Below are 10,889 nucleotides of genomic sequence, written 5' to 3' on the forward strand. Positions count from 1 at the left end.
CAACATTCCTTACGGTAAGCATTGCTCCTTCCCCTTCCTTCCATGGCCATCTCCATCCTTGACAAACTTTGAGGCATTGATATGTCTGGAGGGTTATACCTAGTCAGCCATCTATAGGATCCAGGATTTTAAGGTCTCTAGTCTTAAAAAAAGAGTGTTGTCTTCTCAGCCATAAGCCTCTCGATTGAGGATGAAATGATGCCATAGAAGACATGGCTGTTGCAGTGTTATTAGCAGAAGGGGAAAATTCAGCACAGATGTACTTTCACAGCCTTGACAAAACAAGCTGCTCTTGCCCAGATCTCTCTTCTGTGTGCCTATGAAAAACAAAATAATTCTATTCTTTGTGGCACCCAGTTCCGACCCATGTGAGCATTTAGCCATGGTAGCTACGTCTGGTACAGAATCCTTGTTTTTCTCCATGACCCCTTAGGCTGGCATTGCCTATGCTGGCATAGTTAACCTAGAACAGTGTACCAACAGGATTTGAGTCATCAGACATAGCTATGCTGAACTCGGCACAAGATATATATCTCAATTCTCATAAATTTTGGTTGCTTTGTTTCAACCCATACTGCTCCTCCTTCAATGCTCTTTTCTATCCTTGCTTGGTTTTACTATTCCTGATTTTGCAATTAGAATAATTTATGCAAATTAAACATAAAATTTGGAATATTTTATTCTGAAATATTTAAGCAGACATAATATCTCTCACCATATCATCTGATAAGTCAGCTGATAAGATCCCTAGCTAAACTTGAGCTATCAGCCAAAACCAGAACCAAATCCTATCCTGTTTGTTTGGAGTCTATTACAACTTCATGAAGCAGACTGCAGAATGCTGGAGCAGGAAATAATTCTATGTTATGCCTGCAAATATCCATAAAGCACAGGCCATTATGTGCACTGCTAGTGTTTTATGGTGCTCTTGCTGCTGCTGCAGTAGCCAAGTATTTTATGTTGCCATACTGCAGTGCAATGGTGCAGCTTCATAGAAGAAGAAAAACACAAAGAAGAAATGGATCCTACTAGAATTTTAAACATTTCAAGTGGAAGCTTGGATTTCTGCACATTTGAAACACAGTGTCTTCAAAGATTGTCAGTTCTGCTCAAAAAATAGACCACGACTGAGACTTTTCTGAACTGGCCCTATTGCCATGAAATCTAATAAAGGCAATAGGAATTTCCAAAACCAGGGAAAACTACAAGTCATATTAATTAGTCACAGCTGGTACTTCTTGTATTGGGCAATGAATGCACTCCTGGTTTTAGTCCAAATTTTGAATGGGATGTTAAAGGTACTGAAGCCTATACTCAAAATGAGGGCAGAATTTTGGAGAGCTCCTTCAACATTAATGCTGAAAACTGGAGATTTATTACCTTTTACTGGCATGGAAACCACATGCCATCACTGAGACCAATCTTATTAAGTGCCTCCTCTTCCTGCAGCACCCGTCCCAATGTCCTCCTATGGTACCTACTTTGTCTTAATTCTGCCTGTGGAAATTCATCGTTTCAATCTCTGCTCTTGTGCGGCATTAAAACAAAGACCAAGCAGTTGTGATTTATTACTGCAGATGATGATACAAAATGTGCTACATTATTCAACTATTGTTGTTGTCATCGTGTACCTTGAAATAATTTCTGGTTTATGGTGACCTTTCACTGGGCTTTCAGATATGTTCAGAGGAGAGTTGCTCTTGTGTTCCTCAGGCTTTTTTTCATGTCAGGAGCAACTTGAGAAACTGCAGGTTGCTACTGGTCTAAGAGAATTGGCTGTCTGCAAGGATGTTGCCCAGGGGATGCCCGGATGTTTTGATGTTTTTACCATCTTTGTGAGAGGCTTCTTTCTTGTGCCCACATGGAGCTGGAGCTGATAGAGGGAGCTCATCTGCGCTCTTCCTGGGTTGGATTCAAACCGGCAACCTTCAGGTCAGCAACCCAACCTTCAAGTCATCAGTCCTGCCAGCACAAGGGTTTAACCCACTGCACCTTCGGTACATAGAATGGACACGTATTAACTTTTTACTGATTTTTGTGTGGACATGTTTGCCTTTAAAATAGTTGTTGAACATGCAAGGAATAGGAATTTATTTTTCTCTCAGGTTGATACTGAGAATTATAATCAAAACAAAGAATTAGCCTGGGTTCTGGTAATTTTGGCAGACATTTGATCCCACACCTCTATCCCTCTCCATCTTCCCCAAGTAGAGAAAACTGAGACAGTACTTAGTCTGAACATGCACCTTTTGTGTGAAACGCTAGAGCAGGTATGCTCTTCATTCATTATCATTGCAAGCTGGAATAGGAAAGACTCCAAGGTGAGGAAGAATAAGGCAGCTGTCTCAGAGGGCAAGTGCTAGGTGACAGCCCTCCAACTATTCTTCTTGATTGCTCTGCGGATTCCTTCTTCGGGGCAGGGATTTGTCATAAGGGATGTCCTCCATTCCCAAATATAGTCTGCTCCCCTCAGGTGTGATAGAAGACCCTATCCTGTTGCCAGTAATTGTAAGAAGGTTCAGCTCTCACTCCTTTTGGGTTCTTCCCATTTTGTCTTTTGCTTCAGGCAGTAAAATGCAATGAAGCAGAGAAACACATTAGATTGGGTGAGGAAAGTAGAATAAACTCTGTTCCTTCAAGTGGTAAACAGCTATAATCCAGATGTGTGCAAATGTGTATGTGTGTCTTCAATTCAAGTTATAACAACCCCATGAATTTCATAGGGTTTTCTCAGGCATAGAAGTGGTTTGCCATTGTCCTCCTCCAAAATATAGCCTACAGCACTTGCAATTTCTTGGTGGTCCCCTATCCAAGTACTAACCAAGTTTCACTCTAGTTAGCTTCTGGGATCAGATGGGATCTAGTGCCTTCAGGATATTTAGACCTCATTACTTAAATTAGGGTTATGGGGGGAGAGAAACGAGAGAGAGATAGCTGTGTTATAATCTTATTAACATACCTATTTTTATCTCTGTACTATACTACCTCTAATTTATGCAATGGCCATGACTTGTCCATGGAATTTTACCATGAACACAAGCAGTGTTACTGTTGTGATGGAGTCTTTGAGTAGTGATACTACTAGGAGTACTAGAAGGGGAAGAAAGACTACTCGTGAGCAAGACTCCGATGAGGCAAGACAAAGGAAGCGGATCTGGGAAATACTTATGGAGCCTACTGATGATGACTCATTTGAGGGCTTTGAGGGGGATGATGGGGTTGAGAATCAGGAGGATGGGATGACAAGTTCAGAGGATGAGACAATGGACTGGACTAAGGTGCGGGAGATCCAGGACATCTGTAGAGAACCCACAAGTAGTGGCACGTTTGAGGGTTGACACAGTGGAGATCTGGCTGAATCTTGGGGAATTATGGGTTTGGGTAAAAGATGGTCAGAGTGGAGGGCTCGGCAAGGGGCTTCAGCTGAAAGGAGATCTGGCGGGGCGTTGTCTGATTCCAGTTCTGAGGAGGAATTGAGGCAAAAGGCTTCAACTGCTAGCAGGGTGTTGGCTGATTCCAGTTCTGTCAGGACCCAGGCTGCAGAGCTCCAATAACCATGCACAGAGACCAGAATCTATCTAATATCTTTATTAAAGGAATATATAAAGTCAATAAAAACAAGTGAAGAATATAGTTCAGAAGTAGACCTTTCAGGAAAGGTCAAATATAGTCCAGGAAATCAATGTCCAATATGAGATATTAGAGTCCAAAGTTATAATCCAATAACCGAAACACACACTTTGCCGAGCAAAGTGTGGGGAAATGACAGGGTCCTTTAGTCCAATGGAGCTTGATAACAAGGCTGGAGAGCAAACTAGATTCTTGGCAAACAAGGCTTGATTCAAGGCAACAAAAGCAAGGAACAAGAACAGGGTCCGTGGCGAAATCCGTGGCGAGGTCCGGGAAACAAGGCAGGGCTGGAACGAGAACAAGGTCCTGGAAACAAGGAACTGGAGTAGCGTAGTCTACACACGATCTCACTCCTGAAGCTGACGAATTGACTCCGCAAGGATCTCCTTGCGGGTAAACACCTATATAGGATCTTGTTTTCCCGCCAAGGAACACTTTCCCTGGGGAACAAGAAGTGAAACCCATACTATGTCCAGATGCATGACTCCTTGAGATTTCCCAAGGGAAACAGGCTTAATCAGTTAATTGTCTGGCAGCGATCCTGGCGCTTCGGCGATTCGCCTCCCTAGCGCTTCTATCTCGATTATAATTATCCCGGCGAGAGAACGGGGGAGATTTCTGCCCAAGGCTTGTTTGGCTGACTTCTGGAGGGCAAACATCCTGCAGGTGCAAGGGCTCCAATTCTGGCTGAAACGGTGGGAAACCAAAGTTTTCCTCTTCGTCTGCCACAATAGTACTTGGAACGGGACTACATGGCCCATGAGTCATCACAAGTTCTGAAGAGGAATTGTGAATAAAAGTGGGGTTGGGAAATGGGGCCCCTTTGCAGTCAGCAAGGTGTTGATGAGTATTTGTGTGTCCTTGAGAGCTGTTTGGGAAGACGTGTTTGGGAAGACTGCTGTGGACATAAATTTAATCCAGATTATTCTTGGCTACGGGGGTTGGAACTGTGAGGGTTTTCTCTGGACTGCTTTGTGTTGATCTTGCGCATTAGCTGCCATGCTGCATTCTACACCTTGGCTCTGTGTATGACCTGGACTGGATTCTCGTGTTTGCTGCCATCTCCTGCTTTGACCTGGACTGGATTCAACAACGACAATATTGTGTTTGACTGACTTAGCCAGATGCCTCCCCCCCCCCCCCCCCCCCGGCCGTTTGTGAATTGGAGTGCTTTTTCTGTTGTTTTGCAAAGTTTGGAGTTTGATCCGGATTATATTCCGGTTAAATCCGGGCTATTTTCTAGGGTGTGAGGTTTTGCTTTAACTGTGGAAAATACTGTGCTTCACATTGAAGATTAAGTGTTTTGAGCCTTTTTGGGGGGTTTTTTTTGGGGGGGGGCTCTTTTGTTGTGAACTAATAAACTCTACTTTTATTAAAGACTGGTCTGGCGCTTTAAGGGGTCTGTTTTGCAACAGTACCTTCCACTTACCATCCTCCTATGTTCTTTTTGTTTTCTCCATTGGGAGGACGATGTAGATTTTAGAGTAAATACATAAATAAAGAAGAAAAAACAGGGTGGTAGCACAGTGTTCTTTGATCAGTACTGCTAGGAGCCCTCTATGTAGGCACAGCTTCAGATCAGAACTTTCTTCTGTTTAGTAGCTCATCTGAGTCATTCGTTCCAGCAAAAGAAGGCCAGGTCTATGCTTGTCAGTGAGATGCCACCCATTGCTTCACAAGGATACAATGGTCACTGCAGAAGACAAAGACACAGAGGGAAGGGCAAACATTGTGCTCCCAAAAATGCTTAACAGACTGTGGTGGAGGCCACCCATTTTCATAATTCTGGCCCTTTCTCCAACAATGTGAATTAATAGAATGTCATGCAGGCAGAAAGCAGCTGTACAGGGATTTGACAAAGTTCAGTGTGAAACACTTTCTAGACTGGGCTTTGGCAAAGCTCAGCACAAGGATTGGAAAGCTTTGGGAGGGTTCCTCAGTCAGAGGTCCCACAACTAAAACCTCCACTATGTCTGACCAATAGCTACACTGCTCAGGAATAGTAGGAGCTGGTATATGGATAGATTTTGAGGACCCCAGCATGGCTACACGAAAGAAAGACTTCTGCTGCGATCTTACATGCAGCTACTGAAGGGTCTCCCATTAAAGTAAATGGGACTTACTCCTCAGTAAACCTGAATAAGATCAGGCTACACAGATGCACACCACAGTATAAATAAATCTTCACAAATATCCATGTATAAGAGGCTCAGATTCCCCAGGCACTTCGCTAGTAATAAGCTCCACTGAACACAGTTTTCTTCTTAGACAAGAGAGTGTAAAAGTGAGATGCAATTTTATGCATACTTACCCAAAATGCCCCAGTAGCCACAGATTGATCTATTTCCAAGTAATTCCATGCCTAGGAAATCTCAATAAAATTTACAGGGTTGTCTTAAGTCAACAGGCAATTGGCGGGGGGGGGGGGGGGTGCTTACAATTACCCATTTTGATAAATAGGAATACTTATGGGAAAAGGATTCACATTTTCAATTGTGGGTTCTATTAGAACATTTATATATCTCCTGAATTAGTTGCTAAGATTAATAAAACCCAACAGGCAGAATGGTGGAGATGCAAAACACTGAAAGGCACCTTCTTCCATGTTTGGTGGACTTGTATGGTAGTAAAAAGGTTATGGAAAGGGGGTTAAAGAAACTAATAAAATGATTACTAAGAAGATCAAGAAAACCCAGAAATGTGCTTGTTAGGTTTGTTTCAGGATCATTATATCATTATAGCAAAATCTTGGAAGGAGAAAAAATAACTACCATATTTTCTGGCGCATAAGACGACTGGGTGTATAAGCTGACCCCCAACTTTTCCAGTTAAAATATAGAGTTTGGGATGTACTCGCCATATAAGACTAACCGTCTTCCAGTATACACCAAATAAAAAGACTATCAGAGTGGTAGCGCAAACACGCCTCTTTCACCCATCTGACCCGCCCTTGTATCCAGTTACCATACCTCCTTCTCTGCCTCTCAGATTTCACACATGCATGCCTGTGCCACTTCACTGCAGTCCTCAGGAGTGAGATCTGAGAGGCAGAGAAGGAGGTATGGTAACAGGATACAAAGGTGGGCCAGACAGGAGAAAGAGGCATGTTTTTCTGGGCACAGCGCCGCTCTATCTCTTTTTTCCATACCCTGGATGTCCTGGACTCCTGCAACTTGCTCTGCCCTTCACTTACACCTTCCTGGTGAGGCGCCCCCTCACCTCATCATCGGGGCCACGTTAAGTCACTTCTTTCCATGAATCCTGGTGAGTGGATTTTCTTCTACCATACTTGTACAGCGCCGCTCTTGCTGCTTTCATACTGTCGCTGCAGACAGCAGGGATACGGCAGCGGCCATTTTTGAGGTCCCCTCACTATATGTGGCGACTGCAGAGTCACCAGTCTGGCTCGAAGGTTTCAGCACCCACCCTATAAGACGGCACCCCACATATAAGACAACCCCCAACTTTCTTATACGCCAGAAAATACAGCACTTATTAAAGATTGGAAAAGAAAAATAGTAGAGTATATCCAAATGGTCAAGGTCTCCAATGGAGGAAACAAAGATGAATTTGCTAGAAAATTGAGATGACCTTTGGATATTTAAAAAAAGAAGACAAAAATAGATTTTGAAATAGCTGAACAGGAGATTAATTAGTGTAAGGATAAGAACAGATTTTTGTTAGATACTAATTCCATGTGGCATGTTGGAAATCATGGGTGGTGGTTCACGGTGGGTGGGAATGGGGAGGATGCAGGACAGGGGAAATAATACTTGTACAGTATTTTGAGTGTTGAATTTTGAAGATTGTATGTTTATGTTGTTGTTGTTGTTGTTTTCTTATATACCTCAAAAATATACCAAAAAAAAAGATGTTGCTTTTAAAAGTCTGACTTTGCAACTAGGGGCCTTTATGCTACACAGTAATAGTATCATGACTGTACTGTAATTAACATGGCTGTATCTTATGGAATCCTTGGATTTGTGGCTCCAGAGTCCAGAAGATGTTGCCATGGTAGTTAAAGTGAAATCACAGTAAAATAACAGTCTACTGTGAAAGATCCTCCCAACACAAAAAATTAGTATGTACAGGTTTAAGCAAATAGCTGTCCTACTTTGTTCCCCTTTTGTTTTGGGGCACTGTATAAGTAGATAGTAGATACCCTACACATGGTCAATATAAATAGTCAAACATGCAGGCAGTGAAGTTTTGGACTCTTTATTTCCAAGGGCTGCTGTTGGGACTTTAGGACAGAGGATTATATGATCCATTTTCTGTACCCAAATGTGGTAGCAGAAGGGGGAACCAGTTGGTGGGGCATTTAAACTACAGACTTATCACTCCTGGATTCTGCAACAGGTTGCAGAAACAGTTCTGTTTGAACTGGGCTGACATCAAGAAGGAAATAAAGGGAAAGGATAGATTATTCTCTATTTCATGAGATAGGTTGGGAAAGAATGTGTATTCTGTAGCACAGATTATTCGTTTGGGCAAAAGAGAGAAGGTATAAAAGAAAGTGAAGTTAGTAAGGTGCTCCACAGTGCACTCATGTGGCCAAAATCTGGAAGCCCACTCTGATTCTCAGATCAGCCATGAAGCATTTTGTTTCTCTACTGCAGGGCTTTTGCATCAGATTCCCCCATCTATTTCTCACTGAAAGGGGCAAATGGCATCTCTCAGGCTGGTTCCACACAGGGGAAAAGTCCGGTACGAAAAGTTCGGACTTCTGTCCTAAAAAAACTTCTGCTTTCCTGAGAGGGGTTCAGACACCAACAAAAAAACCAACTAACCCCCCCTCCCCCAGAAAAGCTTTTAACAGTGAAAAGCAATTTTCCTCCTCCCCCCACTTCTCCTGGTGTGTTATTTCTACGCACCAGGAAAGGGCCAGCAGCAGAGTAATGGTGGCCGGATAAGTAGGTTTTTTTTTTAACTTTTTAAGGCTTTAAAGGAGGTTTTGGGGATGGGGTGTGGGCTGTCTTGGGGTTTCCGGGCTCCAGGAGCCCAAAAATCCCGAGAGAGCTGTGTGGATTGGGCACGGAAGTCACACAACGCGATCCACGCAGAGCCCACAGCTGGAAATAACTGGTTCTTCTGAAAGATCCGGGTCTTTCCAGGTGTCAAATTAATTTGGCACAAAGCAGGGTTTTACTATTTTGTGCTGAATTAATTCGCTCATACCTGAGGCATCATTTGGATGCTTCAGGTAAAAATGTGAGAGCTCGTGCATTTTGCAAGCTGTCTGGATGCGCCCTCAGGAAGTTTTTAAAGCATAGTAGCTCTGTTGGAGGAGCAGTAAACTAAACTGGGGAGTCTGCAGTGTAATATCCAAGCTGTTCAATATGAGATGAACACAGTTAACATCATTATTGATGACTGAGGGCTACATGGTGGCCAGAGAACCAGAGAGACAATGAATATGAAAAACTATGAAATTTCCATTGCAGGGAGTCTGAATGAATTAGAAAGAGAAAGGGGTAATGTTCTTATTGCAAATCTTAATTTAAATCTTGGCATCATGGAAATATAGATCTTATAGATCAAGCCATACACTGCAGGTACTTAAAGAGCTACATTTTACTCTTCAGATTGTGGACAGAAAGGTAGTGGGAATGGGGCAAAAATCTTTGAGCGATTAAGTCCACACACAGGGAGAGTGTCATTCCGCTTTTTGCTTTCCAAAAAGACTAACAGAGAAGGTTGTTGTAAAGGCAGGGCCACTCCGCCATCCCTAATTTGAGATCTAATCTCTGTTAATAAATAAATCCTCCCATTTGTTAACTGCTTTATCAAAGGCCCTGCTTCAGAAACAATCGCCTTAAAAGGTTAGGTGAGTGTTTATTGGAGACAGGGTCATCTTTGTGATGGCTCAAACAGATCTTGAAAGTACCCTACATATACTACTTAAGGACTTCTTCATCAGCAGTTTGGAATCTAACTTAAAAAAATTATCTGGACCTGGAATCCTCAAGCCATTTACTGGACATAATAACTCACCATACACCAATCCCCACAAATGCAAATGCAGACGTGCAAAAAACCAAAAATAAATTGGCAAAAGACATTTCACCAATTAGAAGACCACATCTGCAAAAACATGTTAAATGTATAAATTAGTTTGACAGTCCGTCTTACATAAAAATAAGTATTTCAGCTTAATTTCCTATCTATTTATCCTACGTCCATCAAATGTATACTCCACTTTCCCATTAAAAATAGTGTTCAAGGTAGCATCAGCGCTCAAGGAAGCTAGCAACAAAATGTATGCACCGTAATTATTCCTGGGATTTGCATTATGGCCTACAAACAAATCTGTGAAAATAACCACATTTGAAGATCATGTCTGATGTGAAGATCAAGCCACATAATAACACAATCTGGATCTGACTTCTTGTAAAGCTTTCATCCTCTTAGTAACTGAATGCCTTAGGGTTCCTCTAAATCAATTATCTTCCCTCCGTTTGCAGACGTAAAGTCTTAATATAGACTTGGTTTCTCTTTTCATGTGGTTTTAAAAAATGTATAGCAGCCACCAGGACAGCCTACAACTGTAAAATTAGACCAGAAAAAGGAAAGAAAGAAGAGAAAATTGGGTCAGTTCTGTTTCTTGCTCATTAAAGGACCACAAATAATTGTATTTTTACACATTCCCACTCCTAGCAAAATAAACGCAAGAAAAGTTCTTCAAGAGTAGCTTTTTTCTGACACTGTTTCCTTCCTTTTTAAAATGTGTGATATAGAACTTTGGCTTCTTTCACATTGTTTATTGCTTTTCTGACCAGGTTTCACAAAATGGAAATACAACATCCCAAACTGGATTGGGAAACCTCTCGAATAATCAGGGAGGAACACAGGCCAGTCAGGCCTATATTAATGACACAGGTGGGTACGTTGCCCGTTCCCCTTGAGATAGAAAGACATTTGGAACAATTTATTAGTAGCATGGCCAGGGGATTTGAAACTTCTGTTATTAAGGTTTTCTGTGTTAATGTTTCAAGGCAATGGCAAGGCTTTGTTTACAGAATGAGTGCACGGGGGGCAAACATTATCGCCTTCATCCTAGCAATTACATGAGGTAGTTCACATCTATTCCCACAATACAGATGAGGAAACGACAAGCGGGAAAAGGACAGCTTTCCAAGGAGTTCTGAAGAACTGGTAGTCCAGACATCTCTTTCCAAGTCCACATCCGAAACTATGCCCACTAGGGGGCATCACTCATTTTTAATAAAAGCAGAAGATCCTCATTAATACATTTTAGG

The sequence above is a fragment of the Anolis carolinensis genome, chromosome 2, assembly GCF_035594765.1.
Source record: "Anolis carolinensis isolate JA03-04 chromosome 2, rAnoCar3.1.pri, whole genome shotgun sequence".
Lineage (NCBI taxonomy): Eukaryota > Metazoa > Chordata > Lepidosauria > Squamata > Dactyloidae > Anolis > Anolis carolinensis.